Genomic DNA, 13,466 nt, shown 5'->3' on the forward strand with positions numbered 1-13,466 from the left:
TACACCACAGTACAGCCCCAGACCAGCTGTAGGACGACACAGTACAGTACAGCCCCAGACCAGCTGTAGGACGGCACACCACAGTACAGCCCCAGACCAGCTGTAGGACGCTACACCACAGTACAGCCCCAGACCAGCTGTAGGACGGCACACCACAGTACAGCCCCAGACCAGCTGTAGGACGCCACACCACAGTACAGCCCCAGACCAGCTGTAGGACGCTACACCACAGTACAGCCCCAGACCAGCTGTAGGACGACACAGTACAGTACAGCCCCAGACCAGCTGTAGGACGGCACACCACAGTACAGCCCCAGACCAGCTGTAGGACGCTACACCACAGTACAGCCCCAGACCAGCTGTAGGACGGCACACCACAGTACAGCCCCAGACCAGCTGTAGGACGCCACACCACAGTACAGCCCCAGACCAGCTGTAGGACGCTACACCACAGTACAGCCCCAGACCAGCTATAGGACGCTACACCACAGTACAGCCCCAGACCAGCTGTAGGACGCCACACCACAGTACAGCCCCAGACCAGCTATAGGACGGCACACCACAGACCAGCCCCAGACCAGCTGTAGGACGACACACCACAGTACAGCCCCAGACCAGCTGTAGGACGACACACCACAGTACAGCCCCAGACCAGCTGTAGGACGACACACCACAGTACAGCCCCAGACCAGCTATAGGACACCACACCACAGTACAGCCCCAGACCAGCTATAGGACGGCACAGTACAGTACAGCCCCAGACCAGCTATAGGACGCTACACCACAGTACAGTCCCAGACCAGCTATAGGACGCCACACCACAGTACAGCCCCAGACCAGCTATAGGACGCTACACCACAGTACAGCCCCAGACCAGCTATAGGACGGCACAGTACAGCCCCAGACCAGCTATAGGACGGCACAGTACAGCCCCAGACCAGCTATAGGACGGCACACCACAGTACAGCCCCAGACCAGCTATAGGACGCCACACCACAGTACAGCCCCAGACCAGCTGTAGGACGCTACACCACAGTACAGCCCCAGACCAGCTATAGGACGCCACACCACAGTACAGCCCCAGACCAGCTATAGGACGGCACAGTACAGTACAGCCCCAGACCAGCTATAGGACGGCACAGTACAGTACAGCCCCAGACCAGCTATAGGACGGCACACCACAGTACAGCCCCAGACCAGCTATAGGACGCCACACCACAGTACAGCCCCAGACCAGCTGTAGGACGCTACACCACAGTACAGTCCCAGACCAGCTATAGGACGCCACACCACAGTACAGCCCCAGACCAGCTATAGGACGGCACAGTACAGTACAGCCCCAGACCAGCTATAGGACGGCACAGTACAGTACAGCCCCAGACCAGCTATAGGACGGCACACCACAGTACAGCCCCAGACCAGCTATAGGACACCACAGTACAGTACAGCCCCAGACCAGCTATAGGACGACACACCACAGTACAGCCCCAGACCAGCTATAGGACGGCACAGTACAGTACAGCCCCAGACCAGCTATAGGACGGCACAGTACAGTACAGCCCCAGACCAGCTATAGGACGGCACAGTACAGTACAGCCCCAGACCAGCTATAGGACGGCACAGTACAGTACAGCCCCAGACCAGCTATAGGACGACACACCACAGTACAGCCCCAGACCAGCTATAGGACGACACACCACAGTACAGCCCCAGACCAGCTATAGGACGGCACAGTACAGTACAGCCCCAGACCAGCTATAGGACGGCACAGTACAGTACAGCCCCAGACCAGCTATAGGACGGCACAGTACAGCCCCAGACCAGCTATAGGACGCCACACCACAGTACAGCCCCAGACCAGCTATAGGACGCCACACCACAGTACAGCCCCAGACCAGCTATAGGACGGCACAGTACAGTACAGCCCCAGACCAGCTATGGGGACGACACAACACAGTACAGCCCCAGACCAGCTGTAGGACGCCACACCACAGTACAGCCCCAGACCAGCTATGGGGACGACACAACACAGTACAGCCCCAGACCAGCTGTAGGACGCCACACCACAGTACAGCCCCAGACCAGCTATGGGGACGACACAACACAGCACAGCCCCAGACCAGCTATAGGACGCCACACCACAGTACAGCCCCAGACCAGCTATAGGACGCCACACCACAGTACAGCCCCAGACCAGCTATAGGACGCCACACCACACCACAGCCCCAGACCAGCTATAGGACACCACACCACAGCCCCAGACCAGCTATAGGACGCCACACCACAGCCCCAGACCAGCTATAGGACGCCACACCACAGCCCCAGACCAGCTATAGGACGCCACACCACAGCCCCAGACCAGCTGTAGGACAGGACAGCCCTGTCTCCCTGTATGGATAGTCTACATCCAGGAATAAAGTCATGTTTGAAGAAGGCCTGGGTTCAAATAGTGTTTGCTTTCTTTCAAATACTTTGAGTGTTTGATTGAGCCTGTCTGTGGTGCCAGATGAGTTTGGTTTGGGGACTACTCCATTGGTGACATTGCACCAATCAAGCTCAAACAAGTGCAGCTAAATTATTTCAATGGATAACAAATACTATTTGAACCCAGGTCTGATGCATGTTGAATACATCCACGTATACGAGACTGAGGACCACTACACTACAGCAAAATAGTTCAGGTACCTCACTCACCTCCAGTTCACCTCAGGACAGACGACCCCTTTTCATCACCAAAGCCATGACCCGTTTAAATGGGAGCAGATATTGAATAGCAGCAGTACATTTGGATTTGTGGCCTGGGAAATCAATTTGAAGGATCTGCTCGCGGTCGTTGCTGGACACCTATGAAAACATATGTATATAATCCATCTATAACAAAAGCCCAGTCTGAGTTGAAAAACAGATTTTCCCTTAAGTTCCACCCAGATATTTGGTCGACAAATCTAAGAGGCCCACAAGTATTTTCCACCTCAGCAAGCTAGGCATTCTGTCTCTTTCTCTCACACACACACACACACACGAACACACGAGGGTTTATAGGGTCGAATAATGGCACAAAAGAGGAAAAGTGTGTCTGCAGATGCCAAAACTAAGAAATGGTCATCTTCCACCAGGAATGTTTTCTACACAAGGGTAGAAAAAAATATTTTAGCCTATTATTATTATTATTATTAGCAGTGTGTGCTAGCCTTGACTACCCCTAGAGAGAGAAAGGGAAGTCAAGATGAAGGGAAAGAGAGAACAAGAGAGATGAAAGGAGGGAGAAAGAGAGGGGGGAAAAGTACACTGCTGTTCTAATGTCTCCCCATTTAAACCCTGCTGTTTCCTGTCATGTCCGTCTGTTCTGTTCCCCAGGAGTTTGGCTTGGCCCGCTTCAAGAGCAACCAGGTGAAGGCCATGAAGGGCCTGGAGTACGCTCTGTCTAACTTACACGGTACGTACTGAAGTAGGAGAAGCAGGAAACCAAACAACTTTATTTCTAGGATTTATGATGTGGTTGGAGGCGATGGACAAACTTTTTTTAGAGGGAAAAAGTTATATTTTTGGGAGATTGGTGCTTTCGGTCATATTTTCCACATTAAACAAAGTACCAAAAAGTCTGTCAAAGTCTCCTCATGGCTGATTGCTGTGGTCTGAAGTGAAGTCGTGAAATTAGTCACAGCTCCCACCCACCCATCAACTCTCAACACTAACCCTCCCATCATGCCTTTGGGTGAGCAGACGCCAGATCTCTCTCCCCTGGAAGTGTAACACACACAATCGTCCGTAGATAATCAGGCCGTGATTGCGTCGCCAGACGGACGCGTCTCGAAGTCCTTTGCCAAGTGGAGTGATACGACGATAATGATTACTGATTTACTGCATGTCTTGAGTATGGCCATTTTCTCGTCTCGGAGATATCCCTCCCTAAAGATTGACACCTACAAGTTCCCACTCTCCTAATTGAACGAGTCCGGTTGAGTCAATGATTCAACCGGTTGTCTGTCTATGTTCAGAGGCTGAAAACATCCCATGTGACTAGCTTAAGCCGTATAGTCACAGACAAGTGTTTTGTCCCACGCATTGTGTGACTGCGCCATCTGCCACAGGGCTTTCAGGAAGTGTTCATTACCCCTTGACTTATTCCACATTGTTGTGTTACAGCCGGAATTTAAAATGGATTAAATATATAGTTTTTCCTCAACCATTTATACACAATACCCCATAATGACAAAGTGAAGACATGTTTTTAGAAATTTTTGCAAATGTATACATCTCATTTACATAAGTATTCACACCTCTGAGGTCAATACTTTGTAGAAGCACCTTTGGCAGCGATTACAGCTGTGAGTCTTTCTGGGTAAGTCTCTAGGAGCTTTCTACACCTGGTTTGTGCAACATTTGCCCATTATTCTTTTCAAAATTCTTCAAGCTCTGTCGAATTAGTTGTTGACCATTTTCGGGTCTCTCCGTAGATTTAAGTCAAAACTGTAACTCGGCCACTCGGGAACATTCATTGTCTTCTTGGTAAGCAACTCCAGCGTAGAATTTGGCCTTGTTTTAGGTTATTGTCCTGCTGAAAGATGAATTCATCTCCCAGTGTCTAGTGCATGGCAGAATGAACCAGGTTTTACTCTAGGATTTTGCCTGTGCTTAGCTCCATTCCATTTTTTAAATTGTATTATTTGTCCTGGAACTCTCCAGTCATTAACGATTACAAGCATACCCATAACATGATGCAGCCACCACATGCTTGAAGATATGGAGAGCTGTTACCTTTCTTTCCGGCAACTGAGTTAGGAAGAACGCCTGTTTCTTTGTAGTGACTGGGTGTATTGGTCCACCATCCAAAGTGGAATTAATAACTTCATGCTCAAAAGGATATTCAATTATTTATTTTTTGTCGTATACCAATAGGTGACCTTTGCGAGTCATTGGAAAACCTTCCTGGTCTGTGGTTGAATCCATGTTTGAAATTCACTGCTCGACTGAGGGACCTTGCAGATAGTTGTATGTGTGGGGTACAGAGATGAAAGTCATTCAAAAAAATAATGTTAAACACTTATTGCACAGAGTGAGTCCATGCAACCTATTGTATGACTTGTTGAGCACATTTTTACTCTTGAACTTATTTAGGCTTGTCATAAATGGTTTGAATACATTTCAGCTTTTTATTTGCTGACGAGACACACACACCTAAAAGACTTATAGGACATATTTCCATTGTTGTGTCTTTGTCCCCTCTGTCTGTGTGCATCATGCCGTCATTACACTGGACTAGGCCTCAGGTTTATTGCGATGGTAAGTACAGTACTAGGGCCTGTTAATACATATGGACTAGGTATCAGGTTTATTATGGTGGTCAGTACAGTACTAGGGTCTTTCACTACATCTGGACTAGGTATCAGGTTTATTATGGTGGTCAGTACAGTACTAGGGTCTGTCACTACAGCTGGACTAGGTATCAGGTTTATTATGGTGGTCAGTACAGTACTAGGGTCTGTCACTACAGCTGGACTAGGTATCAGGTTTATTATGGTGGTCAGTACAGTACTAGGGTCTGTCACTACAGCTGGACTAGGTATCAGGTTTATTATGGTGGTCAGTACAGTACTAGGGTCTGTCACTACAGCTGGACTAGGTATCAGGTTTATTATGGTGGTCAGTACAGTACTAGGGTCTGTCACTACAGCTGGACTAGGTATCAGGTTTATTATGGTGGTCAGTACAGTACTAGGGTCTGTCACTACAGCTGGACTAGGTCTCAGGTTTATTATGGTGGTCAGTACAGTACTAGGGTCTGTCACTACAGCTGGACTAGGTCTCAGGTTTATTATGATGGTCAGTACAGTACTAGGGTCTGTCACTACAGCTGGACTAGGTCTCAGGTTTATTATGGTGGTCAGTGCAGTACTAGGGTCTGTCACTACAGCTGGACTAGGTATCAGGTTTATTATGGTGGTCAGTGCAGTACTAGGGTCTGTCACTACAGCTGGACTAGGTATCAGGTTTATTATGGTGGTCAGTACAGTACTAGGGTCTGTCACTACAGCTGGACTAGGTCTCAGGTTTATTATGGTGGTCAGTACAGTACTAGGGTCTGTCACTACAGCTGGACTAGGTCTCAGGTTTATTATGATGGTCAGTACAGTACTAGGGTCTGTCACTACAGCTGGACTAGGTCTCAGGTTTATTATGGTGGTCAGTACAGTACTAGGGTCTGTCACTACAGCTGGACTAGGTCTCAGGTTTATTATGGTGGTCAGTACAGTACTAGGGTCTGTCACTACAGCTGGACTAGGTCTCAGGTTTATTATGGTGGTCAGTACAGTACTAGGGTCTGTCACTACAGCTGGACTAGGTCTCAGGTTTATTATGGTGGTCAGTACAGTACTAGGGTCTGTCACTACAGCTGGACTAGGTCTCAGGTTTATTATGGTGGTCAGTACAGTACTAGGGTCTGTCACTACAGCTGGACTAGGTCTCAGGTTTATTATGGTGGTCAGTACAGTACTAGGGTCTGTTACTACAGCTGGTTTAGGTCTCAGGTTTATTATGGTGGTCAGTACAGTACTAGGGTCTGTCACTACAGCTGGACTAGGCCTCAGGTTTATTGTGATGGTAAGTACAGTACTAGGGCCTGTCACTACAGCTGGACTAGGTCTCAGGTTTATTATTATGTACAGTACTAGGGTCTGTCACTACAGCTGGACTAGGTCTCAGGTTTATTATGGTGGTCAGTACAGTACTAGGGTCTGTCACTACAGCTGGACTAGGTATTATGGTGGTCAGTACAGTACTAGGGTCTGTCACTACAGCTGGACTAGGTCTCAGGTTTATTATGGTGGTCAGTACAGTACTAGGATCTGTCACTACAGTTGGACTAGGTATTATGATGGTCAGTACAGTACTAGGGTCTGTCACTACAGCTGGACTAGGTCTCAGGTTTATTATGGTGGTCAGTACAGTACTAGGGTCTGTCACTACAGCTGGACTAGGTATTATGATGGTCAGTACAGTACTAGGGTCTGTCACTACAGCTGGACTAGGTCTCAGGTTTATTATGGTGGTCAGTACAGTACTAGGGTCTGTCACTATTGTGACGGTATGGCTACGTTCCAATATCCATACTATTGTACCACTTGTCCATTACAGACTGTCTGAAGTGGATCCCTGTGCACTATTTTAGCCCTATGGGGCCTGGTCAATAGTATTGCACTGCACTATATAGTACATAAGATACCATTTGACACAATAGCTTCCTCCTAAATGGTATGCTGCAAATCAAAGTTTATTTGTCACGTGCGCTGAATACAACGGGTGTGGACTTGTGTGGATATTGCACTAGAGCCATGGATCTGTGACACCCTCGTCCCAACCCCTTGCTGAGGAATGTCACTTGTCTGTCTGGTAGTAGCTTCTGTAGCCACTAGGCAGCCATTTCTAGAACAATCTCTAGTATCCACAGTAGTTGAGGAACAATGCAGTCCAGTACAGTCATGATTCCCTTTGGTGTCGATGTGGACAGACATGACCAGCTATTCTAGAGTAGTAGATCCTGTATTGTGTTTCTGTGGTTCTGTAGCTGCTGCAAATACTGTGTACAAAACATTAAGAACACCTTCCTAATATTGAGTTGCAACCCCCTTTGCCCTCAGAACAGCCTCAAGTTTTCAGATCATGGACTAGTAAGGTGTCTCAAGCATTCCACAGGGATGGTGGCCCATGTTGACGCCAATGCAAACTGTTGAAAGTGGAAAATCCCAGCAGCGTTGCAGTTCTTGTGCACCTGCAATATACTACTATACCCCGTTCAAAGGCACTTCAATCTTTTGTCTTGCCCATTCACTCTCTGAATGGCACACACACAATCTGTGTCTCAAGGCTTCACCTATACTGATTTTGAAGTTGATTTAACAAGTGACATCACACAATTGGCCCAGCGTCGTCCGGGTTAGGGAGGGTTTGGCTGGCAGGGATATCCTTGTCTCATTGCGCACTAGCGACTCCTATGTCGGGCCGGGCGCAGTGCACGCTGACCAGGTCGCCAGGTGTACAGTGTTTCCTCCGACACATTGGTGCGGTTGGCTTCCGGGTTGGAGGCGCGCTGTGTCAAGAAGCAGTGCGGCTTGGTTGGGTTGTGTTTCGGGGGACGCATGGCTCTCGACCTTCGCCTCTCCCGAGTCCGTGCGGGAGTTGCAGCGATGAGACAAGACTGTAACTACTACCAATTGGATACCACGAAATTGGGGAGGAAAAAAAAGGGGGTAATAAAAACAAGTGACATCATTAGGGATTCACAGAAAGAGCAGGTGTTCCTAATGTTTTGTAGACTCAGTGTACCATCATTTTGCCCCGGTTGATGCAAGTGCATGTAGGCTGAAGGAATTCTAACTTAAGATGAATGTGAAGGGGGATTTTATTTTCATGAAAAATGTAGTTTAGCTGTGAATCATGTAGTTATGATTCACATAATATTCCACTCTAAATGGATTTGATGCAACTTCTGTGATGTTCATGTCACCTGAACAGGATAATTAAATAAGGGACATTTTCTAGTTTCATGCGTTTTTATTCATTCACTTGTGGAATCTAATATTTCCTCCGGGTGCAGATCCCCTGCCAGATCATTCCCCCACATAGTGGAGGACCGTTCCTAGCGTTTAAAGCTTTACAGGGTCCCTTTATCTTAACACTTCGCACCGCTCTGCCTACCCAACCTCCCACTGTGCCCGACTTTTCAGGTAATTGGGCTCCACCGCCTCCACAGGAGCGGCCAGAACCGATACACACCGCCAGCTAGGTAGTAGCTCCAGTACTGTGAAAGGAGTCGGAGCAAGGATGATACATAATTGAGAAATCGTCAAAAGAGCATACCAGATATTCAAGAAGGTTTGATCAGTCACGTGCGTCTGGAACGTCACCCTATCCACTATGTAGTGCACTATTTTTGACCAGGGCCAATAGGGAGTAGGGTGCCATTTCAGGCAGTGTGGTAGAAACAACCAGGGCCACCTCCTGTTGTCATTGGCCAACATCAAATGGGTTTTATTCATAACGGGAGTGTGAGACTGCACGTATTTCTGTTGGTGTGTGTGCTAGACTATCCGACTGCGTTGGTGTGTCTGCTTGTGTTTTCGAATGCGTGCACACACACACACGTCCGTTTGTGTGAAGTGACTAATCTTCCCTCCTGCCTGCATCTCCAGCCGTGAGGTTCGCGACAGCGTCCGAGAAAGAGAAGCGAAGAGAAAGAGCAGGAGCGAGGGTTGAGCTCAAAGAGCCCAGAGGAAAGATGTGGCTTTGTGTGGAGGCCTCAGAAGCCTTCTATCCCCCCCAGAGAGAGGGTGCTCTGGGGGTCAGCCAAGGCAGCCAGTCCTGGGAAGGGACCAGGGCTGTGGTTATTCTGGTCAGTGGCTCCAGACCTGCAGCTGGGCTGGGTTCAGTCAGGGGGAGACAGAGACAGAGGGAGAAAGAGAGAGCAGAGAGTGTGTTGTCATAGTTTCCCCCCCATTGTCTTACTGTCTATTTGTAGTAGAACAGTATATGTGGTGCTATAAAGTCTTAGCCAGACCCTGGCCTAGCATAGAACATCTTCCTCCTCACTGTCCCCTCATCCCTGTTCCCAGTACAGTTACTGTAGCTTCCTCCTGTCCCCTCTCTCCTTGTCACTGTTCCCAGTACAGTTACTATAGCCTCTGTCGCCTCTCCTTGGCCCTGTTCCCAGTACAGTTACTCTAGAAGCCTCCTCCCTCTGTCCCATCTCTCCTTGTCCCTGTTCCCAGTACAGTTTGTCCCCTGAGCTAAGGTTCCACTGACCCCATCTCCTGGAGACTGGAGGCTGGCCAGACTCAGTGGGCCTGACCAACTCACTGACCAAGACACTTTTGTCTAGATCTCTTTTAATGGAGTACCCGACACATTTTTCTGAGTATCTTTCTCTCGCCCTCTTTCCCTAACTTTCATCTTTGTCTTTCTTGGCCTGTGACTGGATCCATTGTGCCTGCCGTGTGTGTGTCTCTCTCCCCCCCTCCCTACTGTTCGCTCCAGAAAGGATCTCAGCCTCAACAACCACTCCAAGATTGGCTCCTCTCCTCTCTGACAGTCTAAATATTTTCCACAGATGTTTGAAGTATCTGTTAGAAGCATATGGATGGCCTCAGTATTCACAACTCACACTGAAGAAGAGGAATGCTCTGCTTGTCTTTGTTGTGACGGTGGTAATGTGTTGACTAGGAGATATCTGAGGATGGTAGAGATCACCTTAACTCTAACCCCTACGTCTAAAATAGTATTTTATAGATTGATAGATGGAAGGTTATGATATTGTTTCACACACTTGTAGAGGTCAATCACACACTTGTATTCCCAATCAAAATCCTATTTTCCCTAAACTTTTTAACCTCAACTCTAACCCCTAAGTCTAAAATAACCTTTTTCCTTGTGGGGACAGGCGACATATCCCTACTTGTCAAAAATGTTCCTTGTTTTGCTATCCTTGTGAGGACCAGTAAAATCACACACACTGTTAGAGAGAATGCTGACCCAGGAACAAACCCCTGGCCAGAAGACCTGCTGGCTGCCTCATGACAAGATTCCTGTTACCTGAGCCTTGTGATCTTTCCAACACACACACTTTTAGACTCAGGATATCAAATCTTGAAGTAATGTGGAGTTGTATTCATTCACTCCATGTTCACATTTTGCATTCATGGTACCAGCAGTTTTGGAACCGAGTAGGTTAGTTTACTGTATACACACTCACCCCATGTCTCTCTTCTGCCCACAGGAGAGGCACCCCAGCGTCAGCCCTGCGTCCGGGACACAGTGAAGACTGCTACAGAGAAAGCCAAGACCCTGGCCTCTGCCCCGCAGAAACAGCCCCAGCAGTACGTGTGACAACAGGGGAACATCCACCGCTACCGGCTGGAACCAGGACTGGAATGGGACACTGTGCACGCAGGGCAGGCACAAGCAACACATTCACATGCAACACACAGGCTGGCCAATTCTGATCTTTTTAAGAGCTGATCTGATTGGTCAAAAGACCAATTTGTGAGGAAAAACCAATCAGAATTGAGCTGCGCATGCACACACTCTTTTAGCTGGCTTTTCATGGACTGGAAGCTTGCTTGTATCAAGGTCTCTGTGTACAGTATGTGTACAATATGTCCATCTAAACCACGAACAGCTCTGCTCCTCTGGGGTTAGGCTCTGCTCCTCTTGTTTTCATTAGCCTAGCATTAATACATCTCAGGTAGTGAGCCCCTGTCTGACCGCCTGGCACAACCTAGGGGCATGTTCAATAGGCACCAAACGCAAGAAAATGTTCTCAAACTGAGGGAAACAGAGATGCAAAAGTATGTGGACAGCCCTTCAAATTAGTGGATTTGGCTATTTCAGCCACACATGTTGTTGACAGGTGTATAAAACCAAGCACAGTCATGCAATCTCCATAGACAAACATTGGCAGTACTAGGGCCTGTCACAATAATTGTTAGTCGGGAGTAATAATTGCAATAATTGTTAGTCGGGAGCTTCATGAAATGGGTTTCCATGGCTGAGCAGCCGCACAAAAGCCTAAGATCACCATACGCAATGCAAAGCGTCGGCTGGAGTGGTGTAAAGCTCGCTGCCATTGGAGCAACGGAAATGCATTCTTTGGAGTGATGAATCACGCTTCACGATCTGGCAGTCTGACAGACGAATCTGGGTTTGGCGGATGCCAGGAGAACACTACCTGCCCCAATGCAGAGTGCCAAATGTAAAGTTTGGTGGAGGAAGAATAATGGTCTGTGGTGGTTTATGGTTCGGGCCCCTTAGTTCCAGTGAAGGGAAATCTTAACTCTACAGCATGCAATGACATTCTAGAAGATTCTGTGCTTCCAACTTTGTGGCAATAGTTTGGGGAAGGCCCTTTCCTGTTTTAGCATGACAATGCCCCCATGCACAAAGCGAGGTTCATACAGAAACGGTCTGTCGAACTTCACTGGCCTGCACAGAGCCCTGACCTCAACCCCATCGAACACCTTTGGGATTTGGGATGGATTGGAATGCCGACTGCAAGCCAGGCCTAATTGCCCAGCATCAGTGCCTGACCTCACTGGCTGAAAGCAAGTCCCCGCAGCAATGTTCCAACATCTAGTGGAAAGCCTTCGCAGAAGAGTGGAGGCTGTTTTAGCAGCAAAGGGGGACCAACTCCATATTAATGCTCATGATTTTGGATGAGCAGGTGTCCACATACTTTTGGTCATGTAGTGTACTTTCTGAACTTGTCCAATAGAAACACTTTTCTGTTGCAAAATGTTTTTATACGGTGTGCCATAATGAACACGACCCTGACTTGAGTAAGCTCTGTGACATATCTCTTGTGCACTGTCAGTGAGGCCCGTTTTGAAAAGCATAACGTGACAAATCAGACATGTCAAATAACAGTGAAGGTACCAAGACAAGCTGAAGAAATAATCTAAATTCCACAACACTGGATGTATGCTGGAGTGTGAGTTGATCAAATAATATAAATAATGAGTAATTATTGTATTACGCTTCAACTGCGTTGTGCGACTGAATTTGTCTGAGGTCTACGATTGATTTGTTGGATATATCAAGCTATAACAATTGAGGAACTTGACATTTACCAGGGACAGTTGATGTATTTCATTTGTTTTATAGTATATTAATAATATATTAGTCCGACATTGGTTGGTCTGTCTCAATGTTTTTGCTGCATTCCTGTAAGGTAGAACTAGCTATTATGATTTTGAAATCATTTTGGCTGTGATTTTAGACTAGAGGAAATTGTCATAAGTCTTAACATTGAAAGAATACTGCACTTAAATAAAAATCTGATTTAATATTGTTATTTGGGATACAACTTTATCAATCTTATGTTTCATTTTGTTCTGGTTCAGGCATTGTAGTTATGTAAACTAAACTACTGCATATGTACAACTTAGTCGTTGTGATGCTATTGCAGTAGTCTGACAACAGGGGGCCTAAAACAAGCCTGTAGAAGTTCAGCATGCCAGCTATTTAAAGGGGCAGTGCAGTCATTGATTTTCCTGTGTTTTATATAGGAGGTTGAAATAATACTGTGAAAATTGTCCTTTTAGCATAAGAGCTGTTGGAAAAAACTGCCTGAACTTTTTGCATTTAGCTAAGAAACTATTCTTTCTTTGATGATTTTAACTCTGGGTTTTGTTAACCAGAAATGATTTGATATTGAGATAAAAATGGCTGCATTGGACCTTTTTATTACTGTTTATCATTCTCCAGTCTCCACCAGGCAGAGGTTATTTTACATAAATCACTTCACCGTCCTGTGTTTATCAGTCTCCACCAGACTACAGAGGTTATTTTACATAAATCACTTCACCGTCCTGTGTTTATCAGTCTCCACCAGACTACATAGGTTATTTTACATAAATCACTTCACCGTCCTGTTTATCAGTCTCCACCAGACTACAGAGGTTATTTTACATAAT

At 47.1% G+C, this 13,466-nt stretch overlaps 1 long non-coding RNA gene across 1 annotated transcript; it reads left to right on the top strand.

The window, feature by feature from the left end:
• The first annotated feature begins 22 nt into the window (after positions 1-22).
• On the top strand, positions 23-12,861 carry LOC129850897 (uncharacterized). The gene is made up of 2 exons (XR_008758882.1): positions 23-3,436; positions 10,772-12,861. It is a non-coding gene; the product is annotated as an uncharacterized LOC129850897 (long non-coding RNA).
• The last annotated feature ends 605 nt before the right edge of the window (positions 12,862-13,466 follow it).

This window comes from Salvelinus fontinalis, unplaced genomic scaffold (assembly GCF_029448725.1).
Source record: "Salvelinus fontinalis isolate EN_2023a unplaced genomic scaffold, ASM2944872v1 scaffold_2439, whole genome shotgun sequence".
Taxonomy (NCBI): Eukaryota; Metazoa; Chordata; class Actinopteri; order Salmoniformes; family Salmonidae; genus Salvelinus; species Salvelinus fontinalis.